The 17478-nt window shown below is 42.4% G+C and overlaps 1 long non-coding RNA gene across 1 annotated transcript in view; it reads left to right on the forward strand.

The window, feature by feature from the left end:
* Nucleotides 1-17183, forward strand: part of LOC133208984 (uncharacterized) — a 29438-nt gene extending 12255 nt beyond the window's left edge. Inside the window, exons 2-3 of the long non-coding RNA XR_009724547.1 lie at nucleotides 13674-15372; nucleotides 16086-17183. This is a non-coding gene — a long non-coding RNA (uncharacterized LOC133208984). The remainder of the gene's footprint in view (nucleotides 1-13673; nucleotides 15373-16085) is intronic.
* Nucleotides 17184-17478: the final 295 nt, after the last annotated feature.

Below are 17478 nucleotides of genomic sequence, written 5' to 3' on the forward strand. Positions count from 1 at the left end.
TTTCTGTTGAGTTATATGCCACTCTTTGCTTGAGGAAGATTTATCATAACACTTTTTTTTCCCCCCCAAAACAAGTGCATAAAGCTCCGTTACTCTTGCAGACCTTTTGGTGTATGGACTGTAACAGAAAAACATAATCCTCAGGGACAGACCAAAGCTGTTCAGAACCTGTGCAGGGAGAAAGAGGGACGCAGAGGATGGGAGCAGATAAGGCTTCCTCTGGGAGAGGTTCTAGATGGGGCAGGGGAAGAGATTACATTAATCCCTGTCCCACTTAGAGACCCTGCTGGCCATCAAAAGACATTCTTGAGCTGAAGAGATGAAAATATTCTAGCTTTGGATCTGTTAAGAGGCTCTTCATAAAATGTCACTGAGCTGGTTTAGAGAAAATGGATCCACTTCCTTTCATCTGCTTTCAGGGTTTTCACAATTGTTGAGGTTAGTGAGTTTGCTAATGGCAAGAAGAAAGGCTCTGAAGTGGTACAAGTGGGAAACAAATCAAGCTGATGATGCAATGCTTGTGGCCCCCAGACCTGTGCTAAGGTTGCATTTCTGTGATGGAAGTCTTTTGCAAAGGCCAGCCAGGGAAAATGAACACAAAAACCAAGACATTCTGCCAGCTGCTTTCCTCTGTATTATACACATCTTTAGCGATAAAACAAACTTGATTGCTATGATGAGCACGAACTCTGCAGAGCAGCTTTCTCACCCTCCCGTTTGCCCAGGGGTGACAGAATGAACCCCTGGTACGGCCCCTGGGTCAGGCTTTGTTTTTGCATTTCTAACCATACTGCCTTAAAAAAAAAAAAAGAAACTCAAAGTACAAATATTAGCAACATTTTTGAGTGGTCAGATTTTAAGGTGGATTAAAAAAAAAAAGTCTTCAGAGCTTGCACTGCTCTTATTGCTTTACAAAGTGTTGCTGGCACCAGTCATTTTAATACCTAGCAATAAAAAAGGAGGTGTGAGTACTATTGCAGTACGATTTGCAGAGGGATGCTCCATCTGAGCACTACTGTGAGCACCACTCATGTTGCCACAGGTGGCTGCAGGGAAGGAGTACCATCGGCAGTACCCATGGCCGTTCAGAGCCAGGGCTGAGCACAGAGCCTCGCCAGGGAGCCCCGAGTTACAAGACTGCTGGTCACACACTATCATCTCTATTTGCAGGAGTTGGTGGACTTTCCTCCTCAGCTAAATAGGCTGACAGGCTTGAAGATTGGCTTTGAGTTTTTGGTTTGAACAAATCAATGAACAACAAGGAAAACTACAAAAACAACAACAAAAGAAATGGTTTCTGAGTGTTACCTGAGAATCCACACAGTTATAGAAGAAAAATCTCTAACAAAAGGGATACCAGGAGCAAGACAAGGGAAGAGATTTCTCCTACAATACACAGATCTGAGCAAAACCACAAAATGCTCTGATAGGGGATTGCTGCTCATTGCATACTGACATATACATGTTCTGAATAAGAAAGGCTTGCTGAGAGTCACTTTTAGGCTGTCCCTCAATGAAGCTGCCAAATTGAAACTTAGAAAAACTATGGTTTCTAAGTTGGTTTGTAACCTGCGCTTGTGCTGGCCACAGAGGGAGAGGATAGTCTAAGCAGTTCCCAGGTGAGTGAAGTGTAAGTAGGAATATGCAAATAGAATTTCAATTAGTTTTCATCATCAGTCTTTCAGTTAAATTACATTTAATTCACACATGACCAACCCTGCCAAACGAAGGGCGGAGGAAGAGAGAGGGCAGGCCAGAAAACCATGAAGCTGACATGAATAACTTAAGAACAAATGTCAATAAACAAATGTTTATTACTTATGATAATGATTCCCATTTCTTATGCAACATTGAAAATAGAGATCACTGCACAAACATTAACTAATCAATGACCTAATTAATGATTCAAGATCCCAAATCAACAATGGAATGAGGCGAGTCCAGTGGAGCTGTGCTATCATAGAGGTGTCCCATGCACCCACAGAGCTCTGCCCTCACACAGAAGCCCAGTGAGCAGCATCACAACCTTTCCTCCCTACCAGCAGCATGCACCGCATGGGCATGGAGCCACCTGATCCTTTGGTAACGTTTGGGTGGCAAGTTTAAGACAGAACAGCAAGCACTACCTTCAATGGGTTTTCAAAGGGGAAAAGTGGCAAAAAGCCACAAACCAACTGGCTCTTATCTTAATAATGATAAATACATGGGTGAGACATTTGCTTAATAAGGTAAACTCTCTTTTATCTGGAAAGCTATGTAATGTTACATTGATATTGCTGCTTTGCCAGCCAACAGGTTCACAAACCAAGTAGGGAGCTGAAGGAGCAAACATCAGATGCTCAGCCATGCAAGAAAACTCAGTGTGCTGGGAGGAGCTACTAGCAGGTCCCTGAGATGGTGTTTCTCTGCTCCTCCCTCCACAGCGCTGCTACCTGGCACTGAGTCCCTGCTACTCCAACAAGGGGGTCAGGGGCAATTGATCGAAAGGAATTAACTTGCTGAGCTCATTACAGATCCTGCAAAAGGTTTCCCAGGATTCTGGGCTATATCCAGCCCAATAAGTGACATTTTGCATAGTTTCACTTGGGTGCAGCAGTTTTAAATTCAGGCTTAGCATTAGCCACTGCAGAAAGGGCTGTGAAACACAGGGCTATAAAGCAGTTGCTGGTGAACCTGGTTCTCTGTTGCTGAAGCCACAGGGAGAAAGGAGGTCAGCACAGCATGGCATGTGCAGCCCTGCAGTTTTCCACTTCCATGCTCTATCTTGCATCCAGGGTAGCGCCGTGTCCTGTTGCTGGCTGAGCCAGTGCCCCTGGAGAAGCTTTCCAGCTGCAAAACACTTAGCTGGTACAAAAGGTAAACCTACATCATTTCATTAGAGCTCAGAGTAATTGAAGGGTCATCAGTTCTGTTTGGCTGATTGACACAGAGGTATGTAAATTTTGTTAATTTCACAATAATTAGGAAAGCTACTATATTATAGAATCTAATGCTGGGCACCCTGACAGGTTAATGCTTCTTACAGTAATATCCTCCTTGAATTATGTTTTAATGTATTTTGAGATGGTTAAGTCTGGCTTGGAAAGAAATTGAGATGGTTCTGGTTTATGAAGGGTTTACTGTGGCTTTTCACAGACATAGCTAGTTTTTTTAATGCATGTGTCAAAGTTATAGATGTCAAAGAATATTTTGAGTTTTCAAGTCTGAGGTTCAAATTCATTATTGGTGTAACTGCCATAGAGGAAACCAATGATCTGACCTAGATCTGGACTTTAGACAAATTTTATCATCCCAAAGGATTATGTAGAGTTTACTTATCAGGAGGAGAACCCAATCACCTTTCTCGGCCCCTTGTCTAAGGAGTGGACTTTGCAGCCACCTTTGCAGTGGATACCTTGTCAAGGAAATGCCTCAGCGTGACGTATAATGAATGGGACTTGCTGAGTGCTAGGAAGAAAACATGCTGCCTTGCTTCTGTGTGTAGTGATATGTGAATAGGCTGAGGGTCAGAGAGATCTGTAGACAACCAAAGCCTGAACTGTTTATAGTTTACTTATGCAAGTTCCTGCTTTTCATTGATCTTCATTCACTAAATCTGGACACTGGGCTACTGGAAATAGCTTCACCTCTCACCTCTCTCCAGTGCTTATGAAGTGCTTAGTTTCATTTTAAATTAGTGGTGAAATTGAAGGGAATCCCTGTTTTAAGCCTCCCAAAATATTTGGAGGCTATAAACCCCTGGCTGAACTAGAGTTTACATTTGCATGTTTCTCTCCCATTTTATAGTGAAGTAATTGATCTGTGTAAAGTGATTCTATCTCATACTGAGAATGGCAGCACGTAGTGCCTCAATATTTTATATGAACAATTGCAGTTTTTAATGTTTTATTAATCTTAACCCAAGACATTGTATGTTACTGTTTAATAGCTTAGCTGCAGTTGCTCTTGAAGTGAGCAGCTTTGGAAGAGAGTAGTATGGGGTGGTTATTGTTCAAAATACAACTGGATTTCAAAACTGAACCCACTAAGTTCAGTTTCACTTCTTAGAATTTAAATCAGCCATATGGCTGTTAGATGCCATTCACCCCAAAGGAGAAGACCATAACCCAGCTGTTGATTCCATCACACAGAACATCTGTGTGATTTAGCCAGGACTATCTGACTCTTTGGAGGGTCCCAAGCAGGAATGATATTATTCTTTCCAAAAAGGAAGGAGGAGAAGTAAAATATCTTCATTTAGCTGCTAAGGAAAAACGTGCCTCTCGGGTCTGAGAGATTTAGACTTTTTTTTCAAGTGTGCTGCATATGGATATTTCCAGACATGAGATGAAAACTGCTTGTCTCAGTTGTGTTTCTTTGAAAGGACCTAGTCAATCTGCAAAAGGATTTCTCTTAGATACTTTTTGTACACTGTTCTATTTCTGGCTTAACAACTTTCCTGTTTAAATCACTGCAAAACATCAGCTAAGCAAAACTGCACTTTACTGATCCACGACCAAAGTGTTAGCATATTGTGGTTGCAGAAAGCATAAAAAGGACAGACTGGAGGAAGGGAGAGAATTTTCATTAAGAGATTAATTAGACAAAACAAGGCAATAAAAGAGACTCCAAAAGTCTCACTCTTCAGAGATTTCCATAATTGTGCTCTTTACAAGCGAGTTTAATCACCCAAAGGAAGAACCAACAGGCAGATGAGGAAGTGGTCAATAAGAAACTATAACTGACCACTGCATTACTGGGGTATCTCGTACACATCAGGCCAAGTATCTGGATTGCCAAAGTAGTGCAATAATGAATCCCGACCCATGTTCGTATCACTGCAGTGAGTTCCTGAGGTCTTGTTCTATTCTGGGGAAAAAACAGTTCCACTTAAATTTTCCCCTCTCATCTCGGGGCTGCCAGCATACATATAGGATATATATTTTGGAGGTCAAATAAATCAATGAGAAGCAAACCAAACCAGAGATATGGTAAACAAACAGCCTAATTTTATTAACTGACTCGGAACAATAATTTTCCTATTATTTTTTTCTGTGCTTGTCCCCCAAAAGCCTTAGTGGAATAAACAATAGAAAAAAGAAAATTAATATGTAAAGTATCTCAGTCTCTTTCCACATGTAATAAAATGAAAACAAATGTTCTCACTTCTACAAACTCTACCACATCAAATTAATAATGGAAAACATCACATCAAAGCACTCTTTGTGCTCAATAGCCTGTGGCACATTTGGACTCATCAATAGATGTTCAACAATATTACAACTTGTTTAAATCTTAGTAAAGTAGTGTTATGTACTATTGTTATTGACTTTCTTTTTCTAATTATCACCCAAAGGTGACAGATGATACAGCACTAATGATCAGACTGTTTAAGAGCTGAATCAGCTTAGAATACCAACTCATTAAACCCCAGCAGGACTAAAAGATTCCTTGCACTTTAAGGCTAAAAGCTTCACCTTGCTGACAACGTTTTGGTCAGTTCTACAGGACACACCACCAGGAGATTTAAGGTGTTTTTTTTCACTGACAGTATCTTTGGAGCTTTTAAGGCTTCTAGTGCAGGTTAAGTGTCTGAATACTTAAAATGTGTAAAATGCATTTAACGTCATGATAAAGAAAATATTTGCAGAACCTGTTTTGTTATGCTGAATCTCCCCTGAATCTGTTTAAGCTAAGAGTAAAACTGTTCTTGATTTTAATGGAAGGTGAAGTCAATAGAAGTTGCAGATCCATGGCATTTTTTTTTTCTTTTAATCCATTTCTCTCAGCCTGCTTGGGAGCAGGGACCACAATGGTGTGTCGGTGGTGTGTTCTGGTCAACCTCAACCTTGTACCAAATTCATTATTTTTTATGAAATTAACTGGTTTGGCACCAAATGTGCCATTTTTACACCTCTGTTTTAGGAATACATTGGCTTAGTCAGGTTTATTTTTGTTGTTTCATTGGATATAGGTAGGGAATAAAATTCCTAATGCTATCCTTGAGTATGAGAAATGACAGCCGTGCCACTGGGGGGTGGAGGAGATGCAATATGACAGCCATCTGCCTGTATGTTCCAGCTTGTCTCAAGAAACCAGACTCCTCCAAGACTCCTGAATACTTTTAAAAGGCCATAAGCTAAGTAGCATCTTGACTGTCTTGCTGCTCCTCTACTCTGCATTGTATTTGCTCTATTTGGTTTGTGCTACTATCAATACTCCTGGACTAAAAGCTCTAAGACTCTCAACATCTGATTCAACTTGGTCACAAACTGACCACCTAAGACAGCAGTGAGCTCCATTATCAAATCACTCTGTTGCAAAAGTACTTGTTTGCAGTTTAAGAATGGTTCAGGTGGAAGAGCATTATGAGAAAACCATAAATGAGAATTAGTAAAAAATGGATGTCAGACTATAGTAAAGCCCGTTCACTTCCCACAAACGCTGTGGTGCCTCTTGCCCAACAATTATGTGTGAGCTGGAGGTTTCAGGATGCTTGTAAGATGCTTATTCTCTCTCTCCCATGTTTTTATAGCCCGCTTGGGACCTTTGTAGACTTATGCTCATTAATCCCCCCGTAAAAGGCTTGGGTATCAGGTGCCTCCATGACCAGCATTCAGACCATTTGAGCAATTAGAGAGAAATACCACAGATCACTCTTAATTCTCTGTAAAGTTTGACTATAAACATGCAACTCTGACAGCCTACTCTGATAGTGTAGCCACAGCACAAACATTCCATCCTACCAATTTTGCTACCAGGTGTTAAGACAAGGCATTTCAAAACTGGAGTCCAGCAGAACTTCAATCCCAAGTGTTCACATAGGGAAGTACCACCCATTTGTCTACAAGGAGAATTATTGTTCGGATTTGCAATACAGATTCCTGACATGAAAATACTCTTAAGCCTTTATTTTCAGAGGTTTAGACTGCTTAAAGTTCACTTGGTAAGAAAGCAGCTAAGGCAAAACAAGAGCTAGCAGAAACAGAGCATCCAAATACAGGGAATACAAAAGTTTAGTCAAAACAGAACAACTTTTTCTTGAGAAGCAGCTCTAATAATTTACAGGTTTTCACTCCACAAATATTTATTTATTTGCAATCTCTAACGGCAAGAGTTGAACCAGAGATCTCCTGAGCTAAAAGTTTACTAAGGTTAAACTAAGGGATGTGGATACACTAAACTCATCTTTTGTGGCTCTGTTGAGAGAAATGCTATAACTGGGAAGTTTGATGCATGCCTGAAGATGCTTGTTTACAGCATTTGAAATCCTCACCTGGAAAAACTTCCATTCACTTGACAGTGACCAGAATTAGAAGCTACCTTACGCTTAAAGCCCAGACACTTTATCTTAAAGTGTGCTATCCCTTGTGAAGGACACAGATGATGGTTTTTCCAATAAGCTGTGTTACTTTTGCATGCAGATCTAAAGGAATTAACTTTTAAAAGATCAGGCAATAGTCACTCTGATCTCTAGATCTACTTTCTCCCATTCAGGCCTCATGTTATAATTCAGGCTAGTAGTTACCCAGTTTGCCAGGTCACATTCCTTAAGAACAAAGTAAATGAAACTATTAGATCTTATTACAAGGACAGGATTAGCAACTAAAAACTTCCCTGTGAACTGCCATCTAATAATTTATGATGGTTTTGATGTTTCCTGGCAACAAGACTCACAGATTAATAAGTCCATAGTCCGCCTCTGATATTTTCTTTCCCCCTATCACCAACTTTTGGACCTTGTAACGTTCATTTTCACTTTAGTGAACTTCACTGTAGCACACAGACAGTGCGGGCCTGGCAGCAGTGCAGCAGTTACAGCCCAGGAAAGATTTTTATCTCAGAATTAGATGAAACCCATGTGATAAAGGGGCACAGCAGCGAAGTGCAGAGCAAGTTTTTCTGCCTGATGTGTGAAGAGAGTGAAAACACAAAAATACCTTTGGAAAGAACCTTCCCACATCAACTATTTTTGTGCCATGAGCTTCCCCTCCTGCCCTCTGCAGACGCATCTCAAGTGCACAAATGATGCCTTGCTCTTTTTTCACTTTCTTTTGTAAGACTACTCATATGCTAAACTGGCCACAGACTTGCCAAACCGTAAACATTGTGCAGGTCAATGAATATTGTAAATCCCAAATTACACAGGATTATATTCTGGGAAACTGCTTTTTCCCCTTCCCCCCCACCCCCTCACTGAGTTGATTGAAACTGAGCATTTTGGGTGGGTTTGAGTCCATGTCCAAATGATACATCTGGCTTTGCTTTTCATGAGGACATAAAACTCAGTTTGGATGCTCCCGTCTCAGCTGTGCAGTCCCCAGAGGATGACAGGTTGGCAGCATTTGAACCATGCTAGCAACCAGAACTATTTACTTTTGAGATGCATAATAAGGGCTAAAATTTCCTTTTCAATATTGACATTCAATGGAAAAGTTGCCTGTTTCTCTGAGTCTTTCAAAACAGGTTTCCATCCATTCCCCCATTTCTCCTTCTCTACATATCTCACCCCTGAAACCTGCAGCTGCAAGCACCATTCTTCTTTGCAGCATGTCAGCATGAGCAATTAATGGCTCCAAAGAGTTGCTTTGAATGACCCATGTAGTCCCACCCACAGGAACTGGCTCTGAGATAGCTGTGCCAGGTAGTTTCATGGGAATCCACAGCAGAGCAATAGTTTTACCCAGAAGTCATAATATTTTGGATGAAATTGTGAACCAGTTTTCAGCTGTGTGCTATGAGCTTCAGGCTACTTTTTAAATTCTCCCCCAAAGCTTACTGTTTTTTACATGAAGAGGCCATATGTCACAATAAACATCAGGCTTAGGAGCGGCTCACACTCTAAATGTCAGGCTACAAAGCTACCTTTAAAGATTAAATCTCTGCCCTCTTCAAAAGGGAGGTTGAAGGGAAAGATGGAGAAATTCCAAATACAGAGAACCTTACAAATAAAGTGAAGTTTACTACTAACAAAACGTATCTTGCAAAAACACACTTGGTGCTTTGCTGTTGGAGCTGCCCTTGATAAAATGTGGGTGTCATTTGGAAAGGACATCATTTCCAATGAATTCTGAAAGTGTCACACAGAGTATTGATTGATCGAGTCTTGCCGTCAGCGTGACCAGGGCCAGCAAAGAGCTATCCCTGTGATCCAATTTTCAGAGCTCACAGACACCTCCACTCCCAGGCAAATGGCGTCAGCAAGTGGCAGGAGGGATCTGGGGGAGGGGAGCAGGAGGGAATCGTACAAGGGAGGGTTGTTGCCCTGCATCTGCTTGTCTAAGCATTAAATGTTATTAGCCACAAGCATGGCACCCCCATTGTGAGAAAGGCTGCTGTATTTCTGGCTTTTGTGTTGCCAGCGGTGCCAAACCATTTGTAAGTCAGAAGTAGGTTCTTATCAGCAAGATATACCCTGATAAGATCATGGCTTTTATGATTCCATCAGTGTTCAGCCAGTTTCCCGCTTCTGCCTACAGACATGTACACCCGGCACAGAGGTGGGCAAGGGCACACAAGCTGCACAGCCACTGCTTTCCAAACACAGCTCCGGCAGTAGGAAGCCACCGGCATGCTGCCTATCTGCCCCATGTGCCACTCTGGTATGGGGCCTGGGAAGCAGGTTCTCCCCATGCAAAGTGCAGAGCCAGCTTTGGGCTCTAGTATAATACTTTGGACCTGCTATTTACAGAGGCTCAGGTACTAAACCAATTAATCTTGTAGGAGAAGCTGGAGAAGGAAATTATCGACACCCATTATGAAGCTGAGTAATCTCAAAAGGAAACTGTTGTCTCAGCCTGAGCGACTCCTGGCTTGGTTCTGAAAGCACTGGTGAGGTGTGCACAGGGATGGCTCTCACTGCTGCACAATTAGGGATGTGCCTTGATTTGCCCACATTAAACAGGAAGAAATATCATGTGGGATACTAGCAAACCAAATCCTTTGCTGGACTTTAGGCACCAAGTGCCAGTAAAACAACAGGAAAAATGAAACAATGGAAAACAAGATTAAAAAGAGAGCAAACCCTTAAGAGAAATGGGGGGATTTGCTGTTTGTATGAGACTGGTGAGGAGCTGCAGCAGGTGAAGAAAGAAAGACTAAGTGGGATGAACGAATTACAAATGCCTTCTCATTATACACCAGATGACTGCGTGCCGACTCATTGTTACTCAATATAAGAAATATTTGCTCCTGCTGTATTGTTTGCTCTTGTACCAAGTGACATGAAATCTTTTTCATTACTTTTGAAAGGAAATTACTTTTTTCTCTTATAATTATTTATGTATTCAAACAAACCTAGCAACTGATGTGCTTTGTCAGACATTTCTGATTAAAAAAGTTGAAATATGGATAGCACTGGAAAAGAAACCCTCCAAACCCCTCCAAAATGTAAACAATAATTTAAAAATAACAATGATTTTCTAAAAAAATAATTCAAGAAAAGCAGGCTTTAATCAAATTGAGACAAAAGGTGCCCGAAAGTATTGTGGGATTTGCAGCTATATTTTATTGAACGGAAAAATTAAGGCCCTGACCTTCTAATGAGATTTTGCAGATGGAGTCCAACACCAACACGTAACTTTTTACTCTATTTAACAGACTCATTTCAAGATTAGTATCTATATCTGTAAATATTTCTGGCTAAACCTGAGGATCTCTCACATCTGAGTGAATATAGCACAGCAAAAGCAAGGCTCCACAACTAGTTATGTTGAAATTTGTTTCCTATAAAGTAAATACCTTGCTTTAAAAAGCACATATAGAACTGAAACTCTTGCTAGACATTCAGAAAGTACATTCTACACTTTGCACTGTGAATTTACCAAGCATAATTAATAACAAGGACAGCAGATGCAGTGAAGATACATAGTAAAGCCTCCTACAGGATACACTGTGTTTGCATAGAGAGCATAACACCACTTCAAGCCACAAGCAAATCAATCAAAGTCAACATCTATTTCCAAGTGATTTAAAATAGAACAAAAGTAACTAATTTAATGAATTTTTCATTACAAGCCCTTCACTCCACCACAGATGAACTAAAAAAATCTACAAAACAATCATACAGCATAAGAGAGAGAAACCAAATTCTCCTTACCTTAGAAAGGACTGCTACCAGCTGATCAGAACTAGGCTAAGCACAGGCAACGTGCTTGGGCTGAAAAGCTCTTGTTAAGCCTCTGCTTATTTTATGCTGCCTGAGCAGGTGTGTGTGTGTGTGTCTCCTAACAGTTGCACCTGAACTTTTAAGTTGCTCTCTACTTCCCCCAGTAGAGACTTTATTCCATGGTTCGTAACTCTGCTAAGGAGTTTAACTGCAGAGGTCTGCGTTTCTCTCTCTGTGTATCAGATCTCACAACTGGCTGCAGCTGACTTCTTTTTCAGAAAGTTTTGGTAGAAATGGGTGTATCTGAAAAACCCCACTGCTATCAGGCAATACACATACCATCTGTGCCATGGGCCACTTCACCAAATAGGCTTTTTTGGAACAAAGCCTTATCTGCATCTCAACATAACATCCACGTGTTCATGGGATGAGCGCAGAGTGAGCTCGTGTAACATGAAGGACTCTGAAGTTCACTGCTTAATGAAGGTATCACTAATTGCTGTTGCATCTACTGTTGCTCCAGATGAGTGGGACTGGTGTTGCAGTCTGTGGTTGCACTATACATTGACAGCAGCAAAGGGAACTACTCAGATGGAAAATGCTGCCTTTCCTCATCACTGATGTGATGTACCTAGCCTAGAAGCCATAAAATAAGTTTGTAATAAAGTGGAGCTGTTGTTCTGGGCACTAATATGTGAGTAGTAAAAGAGGACAATCCTGGGATTTTATTCTGAAGAGATTGAGGCAAAGTCTGTTCAAAGCTGAAGCTCCCATTAACTTCAATAGGTCCAAATACTGCAGATGATTTCTGCAGAGGTTCATCTGGGTAACCCACTTTTTGCTGCAACAGCTAAGTATTGACAAGGCCTGTCTCTATTTCCAACACTATTCGCACCTTTGTCATCTCCAACTTTGACAGTAGCACTGGCCCATCCAACAGAGATTAAGCAGATTTCCCCCCCCTTAATGTATTTTCTCATTTCTTATATTTCTTACAGCAAGTGGATATTTTGCAGAGGATCACACAGGCTAAATCAGAAAACTAACAGGAAATTAAAGGAGAGCAAACCTTCCCTTTCACCACTGTTAGCACTCTATATTAGTTAATTTACTCAGTTGGTTTTATTCCGGCTCCTTTTTATTATTTTGCAGTACTAACAAGTGGAGGGGTTTTTATTTTGATCTTTCTCCAATAACCATAGCTGGTGCATCTAGGTCTGCCTTTTTGGACACCAAATGCCAAGCTGTGCTTCGATGTGTGGCATTCATGCAGCTTTCCATAAACATTCCTGGAATAAATCAGAGCATTGTGGAGCCAGCTAGCTGGCCTGCATATGTAACCTGTAGGAAGGGGCAGTGCCAGAGCACCTGGCTTTTTGTAGCCTTTTCCCTTTCTTTTGCCTGGTGTAGGATGCTCCTATTCTCTCCTCAAAAGAGTGTTAGTGGTCAGCACAGCCCAATATGACAGATATTGAAGTCCAAAGCAATGATACCAATTTTCCAGAATTTCCTGTTTTTCACAAGTGGGCAACTAGACAAAAATCTCTTCACAGATGGTTTCCATTATGCCAAGCAAGCCCATTTTGTCTCCTGCTGATCTCCCCAGACAGTATCTCTGTGGCTTCTCTATCCAAAATCACTCGACTACCTCATGCTCTCAGAGTGCCCAGTTTCAGATTGCTGTTGGACTTGCAGAGCCCTAGTTGAGCTTGTTAATGGGAGTTTCACTGTAAGACTTAGTAAATCTGAGTGAAATAAAGAATCAGAAAACACTCCAGAGAATGGAATTCTTGATTAACTAGCATTACAAAAATGTGACATGTAACTTCTGGGGAGCATTTAGGGAACATACCATGTCCCATTTCACCAAATGGGACTTCAATTTTTATTCTATTATAATGTATGCACAAAATCTGGCATTTTCTTGCCCAAATTCTATTTAAAAAGAGCAGACTGTTGACTTACCAGAGTGAATGAAAGAAAAACCTTGTAAACTAAACTTTAAATTTCTTGGGTATAGTTCCTTGAAGTCAGACTATTAGCACCAAAGCATACTAATTCAATATATACATTTAGTTGTCAATACATGAACTTAAGCTACTAAATGTAAGTAAAGAACCTGGGAGTTTTTCTACCCTTTATACTTCATCTGTGTATGCTGCACATACAAGCTGAAGTCTGTCTTGGAAAACCTGCAGATAAATGAAAGAAAGGAATCTGGTATAATGCTAGCCTTGGGCAGAAATCCCCCTCACTGCATTGCCTAAGATCCTGCCCAGTATTGGGCATCTGGGTGATGGGCACACCTTTCAGCAGACCTGCACAGAAGCAATAGTAATGCCCAATACATGTGGCAATGGTGGTATCGCAATAGTTTTATTTGGTGAGAACAAGAAGCTGGCCCCAAATCTGTTGCTTCTGAGGGCTATGAAAAGAGAGTCTCGGTTACAAGAGGTTAAGAGGGCACATCTATCCTCAAAGAACAGGATAAGCAGCAGTTCATGGAAACCGAAAGAAATGCAAGTCCTGGAGGGAAGGCTGTGGAAGTGGGGAAGCCTGAAGCTAGACTGCTTGTCTGTCTCTGCAGGAGCCACACTACAGTGAAGATCATCTCTGCATTTGAAAAATACGCATTGAAGAGCAGTCACCCTCTGGACCTGAATGGCCACATGGAGACACACAGCAAGCCTGCTGCAAGTACAGCTGTCCCACCCCCTGCAAGTAATTTGCCTTTAAAAGAAAAGAAGGATGCCACTCATGCCAGCTTTCCCTAAGCAACATTGGCACTGCTTCGTGTCCTGGTGCTTGTCTCATTAAGGACAGAATGAAGGTGCAATACTCTGAATAGGAATTGTTGTCTACATTATGTCAAATCCTTCATAGGAAGGAAAAAATCCAACTGTGGGGTAGAAAACCCCTGCCCGTCTTCAATCAATCCTCACTACCACCAGGCATCTAGTCAATTTTTATTCAGTCTTCTGTAGCCTCGACTTCAATGAAGTGGCACAGCAGGGCCAGTGCCGGCAGCTGCCGGGCCCCACTGCCAGCGCACCGGTGCCGCCGAGGAGGAGAGCCAGCAGAGCCCGGGAGGGCTGTACAGGGGACACTGGAGTATTTCAATCCGTGCCCCAGCCCTTAATCATAAACTCGAGGTTCAAAGCCTTGCTGGGCTGCTGGCCGCTGATCCCATCTCAAGGTGATAGTCACCTCTAGCCTTTCTGCAAACTGCAAACCTACTGTCCATCCATCTTAAAGCAGCTTGACACTGGCTTCTCTACCCATTTTACAGCCAGCGAACATTTCCTATTGATTTATTGATTTCTGTCTGCCTGTGGAAGGAGCTCAGAACAGACTCTATGTGCTCTTGCAGCCTCCTGCATAGATTTTTTTCTCCCTTTTTCCCTTTTTATCCAAGCTGTGTTAGCAGTCTGTGGTGAAGCAGGAATTAGACCATGCGGGAGCCCAATTTGCTACTGGCAAATGTGCCAGGCTTTTCTTCCTCTCCCTACCTGGAATACACACCTCCACTCCCACTCTCTGCCTCCTGTCTCCTTTTCCTCAGGAAAGCCAGCAGATCCCTGCCTATCCAGCCAGTTCATCTTAGCTAAAAACTTCTGCTGCTTCCCTTCAGATCCTTCCCTGTCATTAACAGGTGTTTGAAATGCATCTAATCGCTGCTTCTAACTGCGATTCCTTGATTTACACTGGGTCAGAGGAATTCCCTCTTTTCTCAGTCAATCCAGAAATGGGCACACTTCCTGACCACACACTCATCTGCGTGAGTGCAAACCTCTGCATGCTTTAATAGATATGTTGCATGAATTTCAGAGTCCCATGGGGCATTTGATAGCTCATAGGTTTGAATTGGAGAAGGGACATATACTGCCTTCCACCCCCTAGTTGCCAGTCCAAATGCAGCTCAGGTCAGCAGTGATTGAAAGTTATTCCTGGCTGAGGCTGGTTCAGAGCCTTGCAAGAAATTAGTGCAGTTTCCAGACAGCTCCCAGTGGTCAGATGTCCACATCACAAAAAAGCAATCTGGCTTATCGTTCTCCGCAGAGAGGCAAGCATTGAGTGAGTGAGAGGCTGCTCTTTCTGGTGTCTGAGGTGGTGCCTCTAAGCTATGTCTCAGCCGTGACAGTGGGAAACTTGCTGCTGGTGGCCACACTCTTCCTCAGCTGGGGGGCGATTTCCCATGGTCCACCTCACCCTGGCTTCAGGGCCAGCCCCAGTGTGGAGTGATGCTGATGCTTTGCCTTGCTGGAGTCCCTTGGAATGTATTTTAGGTGAGTTTGGGTTCACCTTCTTACTCTTCTTCATCCTCCTCATACCTCTGGCTGCCAGAGCAGCAGTAACACTTGGTCAGACAGCAAACACAATGGCGTGGCAGGATAAAAGGGACATTAACAGGTAAGAGGCTGTCCTCTGTAAATACAATCTTGCAGAGGACTGACAGAGGTTCCACTGTAGATAACTTTTGTGAAAAGCACTGCTATTTGTTTCCTGCTTCCCAGCTTTCCCTCAAAGTGCCCATACCTGAGCAGGAGAGGAAAATCAAACAGCAGCCTACAGAGCTGGCAATCAAAATATGCAGCCTTGGTATCCTTTCAGGAGATCACTTCTCTGCACTCACATGTGCAAGCCTCCCCTTTGCCACTCCCTGGGGGAATACATACAGGCAAATGTATGTATTCATACATTTGTATTTCCACTCAGACAAAAGGGGGGAAGGAGAATCCCTTTGGAAATGGCTCCTTTCTTCCCTTAGAAGACCTGTGGGGATTAATCAGGTTTCCAGGCTGTGGGGTTGCAGGGGCTGAGTGCTCAACACCTCTGCTCAGACCAGGCATCTATTTATATTCTCCTTATCCCCCTTTTACAACAGTCCTTTGGCTCAGCTTAGATTCACAGGAATTTTTGCTCCTTTATCTCCTTAGAGACTGCCCTGATTGTGGCAAAAATGCCTTTTGTGGGCCATCACCTGCCTTCATGTTCCTAGAGGATGCACAGACTCAGCCTGGCTGGCTGGACCAAAGCAAGACACTGTCCTCACCCCTCATCTCCACTGAGCACCCTTCACAGCTGCTCCAGTTTAATCACTATCCCTCAGCATTTCATTTCTTGACTAGAATTTACAGTATCACAGAAATTGCTGTATTATTCCCTAATATTACAAGCTGGAATAGATCATCATAGACATACTTCAGAGGTATGGCTAGAGGTGTCTGCACCGAAAGCTGTACGTGTTTTCCTTTGGAGAAGCTGGCCTTATGCATAGGGAACAGGTACTTTCTCCAGAATAACTCTGTAAAACTTAGTATGAAACCTTGAGGGCATGACAGTTGAAAAATATATGAACAATTAAAAACTAACCCCCACACTGGTGTTGCCTGTTCTAATCTGTTGAAAATAAAACACCGATGAGATACTGGGGTCTCTGGAATAGAGATATTTGAAGCCAGAATAAGGAGAGTGTGCAAAGGGAAAGCTACAGGCATGGTTAAAGGCTCTGTGGCCAGCAGATACCAGGGGCTGGAGCCTGCTCTTGTTTAAGCTCATATACTGCCAGCAGTGTCAATTAAATGATGCAGATTTACACCAGCACAGAATCTTGTCTGAAGTCCACTCTCTGCCTCACGCACAGGAGAAAGTGTTTACAGGGCAACTACCACTGTTCTTTAAGGAAATTGCATCTGCTCATTTTTACATTGGGTCTATCCATATGTAACTACATGCATTTCAATGGGTTACTTCTGATTTACACTGCAGGCATTGTGCATTTCCCTAGACCAACATTAACTATTTATTGATCTTCCCAGTACCCCTGTGAGGAAGGCAATTATTCCCATCATATAGACAAACAAGGATTACATTTTGGAGACTGTCTGGATCTGGTGCACACATTTGGACCTCTTTTGCCATCAATTACACTTCTTACAGCTCTTATTTTCCCCCATTTTACCCCCCGTCACCATATGTGTGCAGGAGAATGGAGAGGAAAAACAGCACAAACAATAATCCAGGTCTAAATGCAAGGTAAGTCTCTCAGGCTTATTTCACCTGATTTCTCTTTTTTATAAACACAAAAATCTCTCAGACTTCTTAAATTTGCAGAGAGCTATTTCCAAGCCTGGCTGGTGTTCTGGTTGATGTCTCAGACTGTGCCTGGAGATGGGTGAATATTTTGGGGTGTATGGAGTATGGGGTTGCACCAGCAGCAGGCAGCTAGGCAGCCCCACAGCCTTGCTGCTGTGAGCTTGAGGAGTGATGGGGCAGCAGGTGGCTGCAGGAAATATGGGCTGGTATTAGCATGTGTTTGGTGTGGAAAGGGAACATGGTTGCTGTGAATTAGTAAGCGGGATGTTGAAGCTTGATCCAAAGCACACTGAGTG

The sequence above is a fragment of the Neopsephotus bourkii genome, unplaced genomic scaffold, assembly GCF_033783945.1.
Source record: "Neopsephotus bourkii isolate Nb327-2 ecotype Australia unplaced genomic scaffold, CSIRO-AGI_Nbou_v1 NB_318, whole genome shotgun sequence".
Classification (NCBI taxonomy): domain Eukaryota; kingdom Metazoa; phylum Chordata; class Aves; order Psittaciformes; family Psittacidae; genus Neopsephotus; species Neopsephotus bourkii.